Raw genomic sequence first — 15440 nt, 5'->3', positions numbered from 1 at the left:
GACACAGTGATTGATAAAACATAGCGAGAATGAACGATTGAATCGGTAAATCGAATAGAATCGATAAATCTGTAGATTAACGAAACGATAAAACAAACAATTAATGCATAGAAAAGTTGAAAAGTCTAAATTAAACTGCACGAAAAATCGAAATTAAAAAAGCGTGAAGAATAGAAGAATCAAAGAATCGTAAAATTGAAAGATCGAGTAAAATCGAATCAGAAAGTAGAATATTGAAAAATTGAAAAATCAAAGTATCAAAAATTCGATAATAGAAAAATTGAGTAATTAAGGAGTTAAAAAATGGAGAAATTAAAAATTTGAAAAATAGGATAATTGAATAGTTAAGGAGTCGAAAAATCGTGAAAGTAAAAATTCGAAAATAGAAAAATTGAACGATTACGAAATTAAAAAATCGAGAAATAAGAGATTCCAATAAACGATGGATCAAAATTTGAAAAACGGAAAAACTGAATGAAGGATTCAAGAAATTGTGAAAGTAAAAATTCGAAAATAGAAAAATTGAACGATTACGAAATTAAAAAATCGAGAAATCAGAGATTCCAAAAAGCGATGGATCAAAATTTGAAAAACGGAAAAATTGAATGAAGGATTCAAGAAATTGTGAAAGTAAAAATTCGAAAATAGAAAAATTGAACGATTACGAAATTAAAAAATCGAGAAATCAGAGATTCCAGAAAACGATGGACCAAAATTCGAAAAACCGAAAAATTGAAACAAGGATTCAAGAAATCGTGAATGTAGAAATTCGAAAATAGAAAAATTGAACGATTACGAAATTAAAAAATCGAGAAATCAGTGATTTCAAAAAGGGATGGACCAAAATTCGAGAAACGGAAAAACTGAATGAAGGATTCAAGAAATTGTGAAAGTAGAAATTCGAAAATAGAAAAATTGAAACAAGAATTCAAGAAATCGTGAATGTAAAAATTCGAAAATAGAAAAATTGAACGACTGCGAAATTAAAAAATCGAGAAATTAGAGATTTCAAAAAGCGATGGACCAAAATTCGAAAAACGGAAAAACTGAATGAAGGGTTAAAGAAATCGCGAAAGTAAAAATTGGAAAATAGAAAAATTGAACGACAACGAAATTAAAAAATCGAGAAATTAGAAATTCTAAAACGTGATGGACTAAAATTTGAAAAACGGAGAAACTGAATGAAGGATTCAAGAAATGGTGAAAGTAAAAATTCGAAAGTAGAAAAATTGAACGACTACGAAATTAAAAAAACGAGAAATCGGAAATTCTAAAACGCGATGGATCAAAGATTTGAAGATTAGAAAGTTGAAAACTGGAGAACCGAAAAATTCGCAGATTTTTTCCGCGATCGATCGGAAACGATCATAGTATCGCAAAACCGGATAATAACGAGAGACTTCGGAAATAAATAAGATGGAAAGTTCTGGTCTGTTAACTCCTAAACGTTAAACATCGCTTCCAAGGGAAAGAAATGAACTGAAAGAAAGTCTCGTCTCTCTTTACATTCGTGTTTTTCAAAAACAAGCGACTTGATTTATTTCAAGAAAAAGCTGTCGCTAACTTTCCATGATTTTGCAACGAGCATGCGTTCCATGATTTTACGCTGAAATTAAGTACGCATTGCATTATTCGCGTTTAAGTTTATTTAACTAGATTCAAAACTCACAAACACCCTACATGCACGATATGTAACATATGTAACGCACATGGTGTATATTATTCCTGATATTTCTTGACCTTGTCAAAGTTTTGTCATATTTCTTGCGCCCGATTAGCATGTTTCCGGATAATTTGCCAAAATGATAAAAGATATTTATTTAATTTATTCTTCTCTTTTTTCCTTTGAGACAAATGACAAAAGATATTTAATTTTTAATATTTATTTCATTTATTTTTCTTTTTTTTCTTTCAGACAAATGACAAAAGATATTTAATATTTATTTAATTTATTTTTCTCTTTTTTCTTTGAGACAAATCACAAAAAATATTTAATATTCAATATTTATTTAAATTATTCTTTTCTTTTTTCTTTAAGACAAATGACAAAAGATATTTAATATTTAATATTTATTTATTTCTCTCTTTTTTCTTTGAGACAAATGACAAAAAAATATTTAATATTTAATATTTATTTATTTTATTTCTCTCTATTTTCTTTGAGACAAATGACAAAAGATACTTAATATTTAATATTTATTTAATTTATTTTTCTCTTTTTTCTTTGAGACAAATGACAAAAGATATTTAACATTTAATATTTATTTAATTTATTTTTCTCTTTTTTCTTTGAGACAAATGACAAAAAATAATTAATATTTAATATTTCTTTAAATTATTCTTCTCCTTTTTTCTTTGAGACAAATGACAACAAGTATTTAATATTTAATATCTATTTAATTCATTCTTTTCCTTTTTTCTTTGAGACAAATGATAAAAAATATTTAATATTTATTTAAATTATTCTTCTCCTTTTTTCTTTGAGACAAATTACAAAAAATATTTAATTCATTTCTCCCATTTTTTCTCTTTTTCTTTGAGGAAATAGAAATATATACCTAGGAATAGTAATATACAGACAATTAAGGTTCTTCTTATCGTAAAATATCACAGATGCCAATAAAATCGATGAAATCTAAATTGTCAATGTTTAAATTAAAAACAAAATGTATACACTCGCAAACTGTGCTATACGTAACTGTATACATCGATTTTCTCTGTTGGAAGCGCGAGAATGGTCTGAGGCTAGAATTAAAGATTCGATTCTGGGTAACGCGAGTTACTTCCGGAACTCGTTTTTACTCCGTCTCGTGGATGAAAAGTTGCGAGATAGCAAAAGATGTCAGGAGGATAACAGATGTGGCCTCAGTACGCGGACATGTCAAGATTATGAACTGCCACGCACCGTCGGATCCTTCTGAAAGGTGTACTTCCGCTTTCCTCGAGCAATCTTGTATATTCCGCGTGTATCACGTTCCAAGATTTCCGGAAAACTATTTCAAATTCTACCATTAGCCGCGTATCCTGTGTCTGTATTCATTTTTACTTTTCCTTTCTTCGTTCTTATTTGAAATATACAGGTAGCCCTCCTACAACACGGCATCCTATAACACGGTTTCGCTATAACACGATTCATAAATTGAGGAACCCTCCTACAACACGGCATCCTATAACACGGTTTCGCTCTACGACAATAAGAAAATTGCAAAAACCTTTGTACAACACTGTACTTCTACATGCGCAGTGACGACGAAGAAATTTATTAAATTAAAGTTGCGTAAAATTAAAATAATATTTTTGTTTCTTTTTGTTTCGTGTTGTACATACATTAATATTTTTAATAAAAATTAATTTGTTCATGTAGAATTAAAAACAAATTTGTTTTTAGTAAATTTTCGGAACGTAACCCCCCTTTTTGTACTGCGCCTGGGTCTCATGCAACACGGTTTCACACAACACGGCATTTTCTGGGAACCTATCTACCGTGTTATAGGAGGGCTACCTGTACCTTATTTTCATCTTAATATCGTATATATCAAATTTTCTTCGTGCAAAAATAAATAGAAAGTATAAAATAAAATTGCTTTTAATAGCATTGGAGAAAATAAATTTCGAAAATCTATCGAGTACGTATACATTTGGACATATAATTAGGATAAGGATCGTCGAGTGGACGCAAGATGATACTTTGTGAAAAAATAAACGAAAAATGTAAAATCGAAGGCACTCTTCGAAGGTTCAGTTTTGTAGAAAATTGATTTCGAAAATCCATTGGGTATGCATACACTTACAGGTATATATGTATATATACAACTAAGACAAGGTTCGTCGAGTGGGCAGGAGGTGATTCTTCGTGAAAAAATGAAGATGAGAAACATAGAATAAAATTTGTATTTCGAGAACTGAGTTTTCGAGAAAATCCACTTTTGCATGTACATGTATTTACATAGCATGATACGTTATTTGCATGTATAAAATATAATTCGTCGAATGACACTATACCTACTGTTACATTTGCATACAATGTCTACGTGGTCTTTACAAGCTATTACAGCCAAGAAAGCACGAAGAAAAATTACCATCGACGATAATTTATTTCACCGATGGAGTAACTCGTCTATATAAATACATGTAGTCGGACACAAAAATATTTGGACACAATTTGCTTCCTCGTTTCACTTCCTCCACACTCTACCTTTTCCATCGCTACTATAAATATTATAGTGTATATATTACCTATATTTTAGCATAACGATACAGTTTTCGTGGTCACAGTGTCTCTATCTAAAACATAAAGAATAAATGTCAAATTACAAGCGTGTTCAAATATTTTCGTCACCGATTGTACTTGCGCATTCTTCTATTACTACCATAAATATTACGCTCTATATAGTAACCATATTTCGGCATGGCAATACAATTTTTGTATTGTATATTGCATCGCTATTTAAGACAAAAAGTCAATGTCAAATAACACGAGTTTTAAAATATTTTTCTTTGCCACGGACTGTACCCCTGCGCATTCTTCCATTGCTACCCACGAATATTATACTGTATATTATATTAGCTGTGTTTTAGCATAACGTTCATCGTGCCTCTATTTAAAACGTAAAAGATCAATGTCAAGTTACGCGCGCGTTCGAATATTTTTGTCGCCGACTGTACTTGCGCAACAGATTCACAAAACCAGGAACTGGATTTAAGAAGTAAGTCTAGAACGAAGATCTATTTTAACACGAAATATCACCTTCTACCCATCACTATTATAATATACAGTTGTTCTTCCAAGTATAAACGCGATTTCGAAGTAGGCGACTTTTTCGCGTTCTTTCAAGTTCCGCCATTATGTATTTCCGTCTCTCTTCATCTAACGCGAACCATTAGCGCATATAACTTAGTAAATTCACGTCCATCCACATTTTTGCATACCAACTTTTGCGTTTATTTTGACCTATAGAATCTACAGAACGATAGAAAAATCTATAAAACTATTTTGAAAATATATAGAACTATTAACTATGTAATTTTGAGTCTATAATTCTTCGTTGGTAAAAATTGGCAAAAATTTTAAAACAGCCTGTTCATTCATATTTCGATATGACGTATTATTTGATAACAATAGTTACGTACGCGTGTAATAAAAGATGAAGGGAGATGCAGAGAGAGAAGTTAAAAAATTTCGCGGATTTTCAAAATGGACACGAGCGATGTAGTTCACGAAATTATTCGATTCTAAAAATGCAAATGTTTCGACTTTCAAAATTCCAAAATAGAAATACACCCAATTCTGTTTTTACACGAACTTCTTTTACACGAGTTTGATTTAACACGAATTAGGAAAAAAATTTAATTCTCTTTTTACACGACTTATTTTGATTTAACACGATCGACCCAAATTCTAAGAAGAAAATTTTGCTTTACTTTTATTTTTATAACTGCGACATTGGAGACGAGGAATTAATTTTGCGTAAAAGTCAATAAATGGTAAGTTATAGTTTTAAAACCTTTGTTTTATTAACCCCTTAGCCTGCAATATGTGACAATATAATTAAAATATAAGTGACAACGAATAAAATCTTTTTACATGTAACTCATATTATCTTGCCTAATTTTTGTGTTCATGAATTAGTGACGTGTTTTTTTCCTTTTCAAATGATAATTTACTTTGTATGATACGTGTGCAATCTTTATGAAATAAAATGTTTAAGATCCTAACATGAAAACTCATGGTTTATTGTATTATTTTTGCTGATTTCTTGGGACTGGAACCAATCTTCTATTTTTCCATAGATGCAATATATTTTTTTGCACGAATTTTTTTACATATATTCTTCGAGAACGTATCTATCGTGTAAAAACAGAATTAGATGTATAAGATGTTCAATAAAAAATTAGATACTAAGTTAATCGGTGTTGTACAGTGAGAATTTGGAACGAATTTTTCCACCACTGGATATTGTCGACAATGGTTTACGAAAAGCCAAAGTTCTTTCGAATGTTAGAAATATAAAACAGAATTTGGTAACGGTAGCAAGTTGACGAATCAAGTGGATTTCAAATTGTATTTTGAATTATATTTTTCGATTTACTGTATGCTTTTATAGTAGTCTTATATTTAAAATATAAATATAAAATATATATTATATATAAAATGAGAAGCTCCAGAAGGTCCTGAGTGTCAGTAATTAATACGATAATTAGTACTCTACAGTCAATAGCCGTCAACCGTATAATTATTATTAATATTAATCGTTTCAGTTCAAACTTGAACTTCTTTCGCACTATACAGTAGAACGTCGATCATTCGAATTAATTAGGGGGTAAAACCGTTCAAAATTATCCATCTGGAAGAAAGAAATTTTGAATTGTTTCATAAATATACTAGAAATGAAAAATTACCATTCATAATTCTATTTTCTAAACTATTTTTACATACATTCATTCACGATCACCGCAATAGTTTTCGAATATATATTTCTATATATATTACGTATCAAATTTTATAATTCGAAATTAGTTCCAATTTTTCAATTCAAGTGCACGACTCACTCGATATTCGGATAATTAATCAAAATTCACGCAATCGACGTTCTACTATACTTTACGTATGTATAGTAGACACTCTATGCATCTACTATATACGACATTATTTTTGACGTGTTGCGTTTAGTCTATCGTCAAATTAATCATCTCGTCTCGTCTTCGTTATCACCAATTTTGAACACAAAGCAGTTTCTGCTCATTAGATAAAAAAGAAAGAACAAAATAAAATGAAACAATAAATTACAAATGCGTTATATCACTCGGGCTTATTATACTTCGAAGGAAAACTGTAATTCTATTACAAAATTTATAATATGATATTAACAATTACACAGAAGCGCTTTCGCCCATTAGATAATAGAAGAAAATAAAATAAAATAAATAAATAATTTAGAAACGCGTTATATCGCTTACGCTTACTATACTCGGAAGGGCACTCGTAATCCTATTACAAAATTTGTAATTCGTTATTACCACTTACACAAAAGTGCTTCAGTTAGTTAGATAATAGAAGAAAATAAAATAAAGTAAAGTAAAATAAAATAAAATAAATAAATAATTTAGAAACATGTTACATCGCTCACGCTTACTATACTTGGAAGGGTACTCGTAATCCTATTACAAAATTTGTAATTCGTTATTACCAATTACACAAAAGTGCTTCAGTTAGTTAGATAATAGAAGAAAATAAAATAAAGTAAAGTAAAATAAAATAAAATAAATAAATAATTTATATCGGCCGCGCTAACTATACTTCGAAGGACAATCGTGATTCTATTTGTAACGTAAATTCTGTTTCTATGCTTGGAAATAAGATTTGTACACCCTATGCACCTTTGCTAGCCTGAGCGCACCCCATACTTTACTACGCGACACAAATCCCAACATCCTGTACCATAAATCGACCGTACAAAAGTTATCTTTGAAAAAACGTGAAATACGCAATACACGACTCGAGGTGACGACGCACACGCACTATGCATTGTTGGATAGGTAGGGGAAACGTGGTCGGTAGCTGGGTTTCGATTAAAAAGGACCGGTTTGCAATTAATCGATCGACTCAGGCTGTGTTCGGTGTGCCGTCCTTAACCTAGATCTCGTCACCGTTAACCCATCGAATTACGTTCCTCCGCCTTTCGCGTGTGACGATTCCATTCCCCGTGTCCGGTGAAATTAGACAGACTTTTTAATCCGAGCATGGCAGCTTTCACTTTTTAACCAGGCCGCGCGAGCGGTTAATGCCGAATTCCGAGATTACGCTAACAAGAGGAAATGAAAGTTAAAGCAAACGTCGTGGAGCACGTAAATGTCCGTAGAAATTTGACGGAAGGAAAGGTGTTTGAATAGATAAATACACCTACAAGATTGTCAGCGATGCGTGCAGTAATTGCTCGTGTTTTGTCTCGCGCCTCTACTCGTGTCGCGTTCATTAAATTTCCCGTTTCTCACCGTGCCTCTGATTTGCGTAAACGAATTCGATAAATTCGCGAAAATGATATACGGTAGCGTTAGAAATTTCGGGAATTTTATTAAAATCGTCGAACGATAATCGAATTTGCCCGCCACAGCGAAGCGTCGTTCCAACTTCTGCCGGCAGATGTCACTGTACCAACCACACGGCACACTGCCGCGTATACACGTACGCTTCGCGTAGTCCTTGGTTAATCCGTATTCGGAGTTTATGACGCGTAACCACGTGCAATTGTATTCTGTAATCTTGTATTCCACGCTTCTTTGTCTGCTAGTATAGTTAACAAAATACGTGGGGAAAATAAATAAATGCACGGTACACAGGCTGATACACATAACTTACACGCTTCGAATAACTTTTAAAATACAGGTTGTATGAAATGCGTTGCATTTTTCTATACAAGAGTTGGATCGTTTATAGAAACACGTTACGTTGTGTCTGCATTTTTCTTTATTGAAAATCTTTCCAACACTTCAAGGTCTGTCTCGCTTTTTTTAGACGCACCGTTATATTTTTAGTGCAAAAATATCGGAGAATGTCGAATCGAAAAATAAATAAAGATACTTAGATTTTTATAAAAATCTTCTCTTAAATAGAAACTTGATTTGGTACAATGGGTATTAAGTGGAGATTTAATTATAGACTTCAATCGTGAAACGTACTTAATCTCGGATATATTTTACTTTCAATGTGTTCAAGATGTTTAATTATTCCAAGTGATTTAGATATTATTATCCTCTTTGTTGTTACCGAAAATAATACAGTTTCTTCTCAATTAATTAACCTACGCGTTATTAACGTTCTATCTCCTATTGCTTTTTAACGAGTAATTAACATCTGCTCGTATTCGCCGACGTTATTTAATAATCCTAGTAAATCAGTTAAATTATAGTTTAGTAGCAGATTAGACTGCTAAATTATAATTCCACAAACTATAATTCCAGTAAATTAAATTACGTACTTCCATGGCAGTTAAATTACGCTGTTGGAATATCAACTGATTTCCAAATTATAATTAGACAAATTATAATTTTGTTAAGAAAATTACGTAAATAAATAAGTACAATTGCAAATTATATTCGAAGTCGTTTAAAACGGTTCTAAAATCTGCACAGGGACAAAATTGCATACTCGGTGAAAAAGATTTCGCGAAAAAGATTCTGAAATCGATATAAAAAAGAAATTACAAATTCGATCGATAAAAGAATTTTTAAGGATTTTTAAATTCTCGTGGAAATAATAAATTGTATGAATAAAAGAATTTTCCTACGATAGAAACCAAAAATAAAAGGAAAAAGGAAACCTAAACGAAAATGTTTTAATTCCATTAATAAACAAAAAATTTTCAAATTTATATGGTAAAAAAATTGCAAACTATTAGCGAAGGAATTTTTATATTTATCGTATAGGAAGAAAATTGCAAACTATATTTGAGTCGAGGTCATTTTTGTTTAATTTGACAAATAACGAATATGATATTTGATGAATTTTTCGTGGTGCCATAGTAGTACAAGTCGAATTCTGTCATCTTATTTACGTTTCCATAATACTTTCTCGAGGATGGTGACTAATAAATACGAAAAATGCTTAAAGTTTAAATACTGAAGTCTTTTTACAGAGAAATAAAATTGCTTCGCGAAACATTAAGTCCGTAGCTGACATACGCGTTGTCGTTGAAAGTGCTTCGAATAAAACGTGTTCGGATAGATAAAAGCTTTTCTCCTTTACCTCTTCACTATAGCATTATACTTACCGCTATAAAAAGTTTGGCTAAAGCTCTTTATCTACTGATTTTTATGAAAGAAGGAAGAGAAAAGAATTTTTACCGGTATATTCGTTCATTTACAAAATGATACCTAACGGAGCCAAAGGAATCTCCCATCAGAGACAAAAATAACAATTATTTTAAATTATCGTCAAAATTAAAATATCAATTTTAATTCATATGCGATACAGTCATCGTTAAATTTTATAGAAATTCTGCTAAAAATGAATAAAAACGTCCAATCTTTTAATCGAAAATAATTATTATACGTAAATAATAGGATGTCAAAAATCCCTTTTCCTTTCGTTATATTTGAGCATTTTCAATTTTCGAACCATTATTGATACATGAATCCATCAACGACGTAAAATTAATTATAGAACATGTTCGGCAAGAAAAAGGTATGAGTGTTCATTTATCAAAAAAGGACAATAAAATATACCGTGTTTTAATATATTTATTATAACACATACGCGATAATTAAAATAAAAACCTGGCCACGATAATGGTACTCGTAAGCAAAAATATTTTCTATCGTGTTTAACGATTACCAATAATAAAACAAAATTTTGTATCATTTATAGTGGTCATTTGTAACTAAAATCATTTGAAAAAAATGCAATTATTATACCTAACCTTACCTAACCTAACCTAACCTAACCTAACATAGCCTAGCTTAACATAACCTAGCCTAATCTAACCTAGTCTAATCTAACCTAACCTAACCTAACCATAACTTTCATTTCTTTTGGTTATAACAACTTTCTGCCTTTTATGTAACTATCACGGTTAAAAACAGATTAATATGAAACATTTTTATTAAACATAAATTATTTTCTTGAACAAATTTTTATAAAAGATTAACAGTTAATTGAAACTGAAAGACGAAATGAATTGAAAACTGAAATTAAAATAAATTTTCCATTGTAATCCTAACAAACTCGCGAAAAATAATCAAAATTAAGGAGCTATTTGCGACAACTAAAATAATCAAAAACAATTTCTGTCGTCCACGATAATTGCCAGTAATGAAGAAATTGTGATCATTCATGGCAGTTGCTCGTAATTAAAATCATTTAAAGGAAACGACTATTGTTTTACTACAACTTTTCACCATTTTAGTTGCAACAGTTACGCTCTCTCTACCTGCTATTTAATTATTCATTATTCGTTATTCGAAAGCAGATTAGAATTAAAACATATTCCATTTTGGTGCTAGAGAACCGGCTAGAAATAGTCGAAATGGACAACTATCCAGAAAGAAAGTGACGTCAGCATTTACGTAAGAGATCGAATGCTATTTGGCGAATAGAGGTTGCACGCGATATCGATCAACGCGTACGAAGCGCGTTATCGATAAGCTCTGCTCGCGAATCTAAGTCCACGCATCACTATTAAACGGACGTAGAATCGTGGAGACACAGTTTTTTTCCGAGTAAGTAGTTTTCCGTAACACGCGGAAATCTACGAGCAAGTCGATTTATGGTGCGACACTTATGCGGAAGTTGCAGTCAAATCGCGGCATATGACGTACCGTGATGCTTTCGCACGTAATACTTTTCAACGACAGGGAAAAAGGAAATGATCTCGATATTATGCATGACGAGTAAAAGGACGCACGGGCAGACTTTACTCGTACTTATCTAGGGCAATGGAAAAAATGCACGTAAAAAGCACTCGCGATTTCAAATCTTTAAACGCGAGATTGTTAACCGTCTGTGTTTATTTCAAGGATTAACCTACATTTTTGTATTCTTCTAATTTTTATTAACACTAGATTTACGGACCGAGCCAATTTGACTCGTTCAAAATTTGATTACTGTATATATATATATAAAACTTAAATATTATTTTTTAAAAACATATTGGTTTTTAGTTACGTCATGAAATGTACGTAAATGTTGATTCCTTTCCCCCGCAGACCCTTTCATTTCGCATTATCGAACGTGGTATACCTATTTCTACGGTTGTGAGACAATTTGACTCATAAAATGATTTATCAGTTAATCGCATAACACGTGAAATTTATGGCTTACATCAGGCCTGGGCAACTTTTGCAACCATTTATAAAAGCAAGCCTAATAAAAAAGTTTTACTACCAAGTTCGAAACGTAAAAATATAATAATTGAAAAAAATAAAAATCTTATTTTGGAAACAGTAACATTTTATAATAACACCAAGTATGGAGTGGATATACTTGACCAAATGGGCCGAAAATATAGCGTTAAAGCAGGCTCTCGCAGATGGCCTCTACAAGTTTTCTATAATATTTTAGATTTAGCAGCTATAAATGCTTGGATTTTATATAAAGAGACCACTCGAGCAAATATTTCGAGAAAAGATTTTATTTTCCAATTAGCCGAAGAGCTAAGAAGTAAATATACAGAAGATGTGGAGAATACTTTCATTCCATTGACAAAAATTCATACTACCGACGCACGGAAGAATTGTCAAGTTCAAGAATCATGTAATAGAAATAGATGTAAGAGCCTTTGTGCTAAATGTAATAGAAATGTTTGCGGAAAATGTATTTCAAACAAAGTTTATACGTGAAAACTGTTTTCAATGAATTTTTTAATAATAAATCCTTCGTTTAAATTGATTTGGAACTATTTTCTTTGCAAAAAACATCAATTTTCTGATATGAGTGAAACTGGCTCACTTCAGTAAAAATAGGTATATAATCAACATCCGTAAATCTAGTGGCGCAAATGTGTCGTATAAAAATACTGGAAAACTGTACATCGGAATATTATAGATTTATATAAAACAAAATATAATAGATTACAGTCAAGTCTCCTATAACACGGTCTCTTTATAACGCGTCTTTCCAACAAGAACAAAAATGACCAAATAATACGATGAATAATAAAACAATCTAATTCTGGTATCTTCGATGTATGAACCACACGATAAGAATGTTTGATTTCTGCTTAGATTGAAACGATTTCATAAGAGTGAGAATAAAATGTTTGTTTCAGAAATAAATATAAATAAGAAGAAATATGGAATAAGATTGATGGATGCAGAGTAATTTTATTTTTGTTTTCCTTTCTAATTTTCTTTTCCATACTTTCAAACTAGCAAATGTTTTGTAGATTAATTTTATTTCCCTTTTTATTTTTCCCTTTCTAATTCGTGTATTACCTTTTCCATACTTTGAAACGTGCAACTGTTATAAAATATCGAATTTCAAACGAATTACAAGATTAGCAATAATCGACGATAGCTTTCAGGAAAACTATGATAAATTATAATTCACTTTCTATGAGAATGGGAGCAGTTCTGGATAAAAATATATACGCAAACAATGAATCACAAAAATATTCCTGGTTATCCAATTGCCAAATTCAAATAATCGCTATGATCTTTCGACGCAAATTTTAAATTTTTCGTCTATGAGAATATGTATTGTATTAGTCATTTAAGTACATATGGAATGAAATTAACGGATAAGAGAACTTGTGATAGGAAAGATTTTAATTAGGGCTTTGATAGGCGTCCAAAAAATAATTATATGAAACAAAGTAATAAACCGTTTAATTTTAACACGTTAGAATCCAATTTTAAATTAGAATGAGTCGCTAATATGTTTCAAATTAAATTTTTCTGTTGGAAACAATTTTACTAGTTTATAATTTTATTTGCGAATTACGTATTATATTCGATAAACCTAAATTCAAGTATGTATAAATCTACATATTCATTGTCATTTCTATTATAAAATTTTATTTATCAACCGTATCAATCGCAACTCGATATTTTGAGAATACAGTTTTTATATTGGTCTGATTTGTGTTCAATTTATTTATTTCTGAGATTCCATATAACGCGGTACGAATTCGTTCAATTCGTATTATTTCCGAGTTTCTTGTAGCGCGGTTTCTATATAACGCGGTAGAAATTAACCTAATTTGTCTTATTACTATATTTGTTATAACACGGTTTCCATACAACGAATTAATCGTGTTATATAAGACTCGACTGTATTAGGTTTCCCATCTAGCGTCCTTTGTATATAGTTTATGACCAAAAAAGGAACAGAGTTGAATTTTTCGTTAGTATATATTTAGATATATATTTTTGTTTTAAAGCAAAGTCTCGTTAAATTACGCATTTTCATTGGCATAAAATATTAACTGTTTTTATTATTTTATTTTATTTTAGAAAATATGTACTTTTAAGCAGTGACGAGTATACTCGGCGATCTCAGACGAAATTTGCTTTAAAATTGAAACAGATAACAACAAAATGACAAATTTCTTGGTTTTCTCGAAAATTTATATGTTTATCGTTTAAAGATTCCTTAATGCTGTTTACAGAATTCAAAATTTGATTAATTCGTAAAGAAAATAATTTTTCGAATTAAAAATATCTTTATATCGAGTAATCGGTATTATCATTCCAAAATATCAGAAAATCACTGTGAATTAGGCTTTAGTTTTCTATGCAACCGTCACGCCATCTGACGTATCCTTATTTTTCTATAGCAGCATCGCCTTCTCCTTGACTTTATTCGATGACTCACTCTTCTGTACTAACCACGCCGGCAACACGTACAGATTAGTTTAAAATAATTAATAGAAATTTGTTCTATTAATTATCTCCACCAATAGCAAATATATCCCGCATTTTACCTGAATTATACAGATTGTTTTTTCTCCACGAGTTAAACAAAAAAATTCGTTATACAAAAAATTCCCATATTTCATAACTGACATTCTCGACATAAACATCGATGGGTTGAATAAAATACATAACCATTTACACGACGCAGACTATATTTTACAAAATTGGATATTAAAAGGAATTTACGTATTAATTATTTACGATGCAACCTATATTTCGAAAATCAATTGCATTTCTGTATTTTCTATAGAAAAAATAAATATATTGGAATTTTATGTAGATACGCGGACAGGATAATGCATTATGTATAGCAACGTTTTACGTCAGAGTCGCGGATTTTATAGATTACAAGGCAAGAAACGTTGAACAAATAAATCCGTACGAATAATATGCGCGTTTGGACGCGAGCACAGCCTTGCTTCGATTTGAAGTCGCGTTACGAGCAACAGAACAAGTTATGAGGTAACAGCACGCATGGGAAGACATACCCTTTCACTTCGGCATTTCACTCTCGCGAGAACAGAGAGGGACTGCAGACTGCTGCGAGATGGTACGAGCTGACAACACCAGCGAAAGTGGAAAAAATAATTACGGAACGCGACTGTCATCGAGCACCACTGGATATCTTCCACATCCAAAACCTTATTCTATGCCTATTGTTCCTTTATATTTTAAGTTTAAGTAAACTTCAACTTTGTATCTTTCCCGATTTTTTTTTTTTTTTATGTTACAAATTTCACGTGTTCAATTTTAGAAACTTTCTACCAAAATACACAAGTGCTTCCGACAATGACTATTTATTGGAAGCTGTTTCAAACCGAAGTACGTAACAAATTTGCAATGTATATCGAGCATGTTTGAATACACTGTCATTAGCATCCACGATAAATTGCATTCGTACAATACCATTTAAAATGCTCGCTAATATTAGATACATCAAATATTACCATGTTACAGGCAAAAGGAAAATAACGTTACTAAAACATTAAATTAAAAATAAAAATAGCGTAAGAAAATTAATTTAATACCTG

At 31.0% G+C, this 15440-nt stretch overlaps 1 protein-coding gene across 1 annotated transcript in view; it reads right to left on the bottom strand.

Moving 5' to 3' along the window:
• brat (tripartite motif-containing protein brain tumor) overlaps window positions 1–15440 on the bottom strand; it is a 180925-nt gene that overhangs the window by 154157 nt on the left and 11328 nt on the right. Inside the window, exon 2 of the mRNA XM_017897899.1 lies at window positions 4237–4284. The gene's annotated coding sequence lies outside the window, so the exon portion shown is untranslated. The remainder of the gene's footprint in view (window positions 1–4236; window positions 4285–15440) is intronic.

Source organism: Eufriesea mexicana, unplaced genomic scaffold (genome assembly GCF_001483705.2).
Source record: "Eufriesea mexicana isolate 0111107269 unplaced genomic scaffold, ASM148370v2 scaffold598, whole genome shotgun sequence".
Taxonomy (NCBI): domain Eukaryota; kingdom Metazoa; phylum Arthropoda; class Insecta; order Hymenoptera; family Apidae; genus Eufriesea; species Eufriesea mexicana.
Note: the sequence above shows the minus strand (reverse complement) of the source record. Positions and strands in the feature narration are given on the sequence as shown.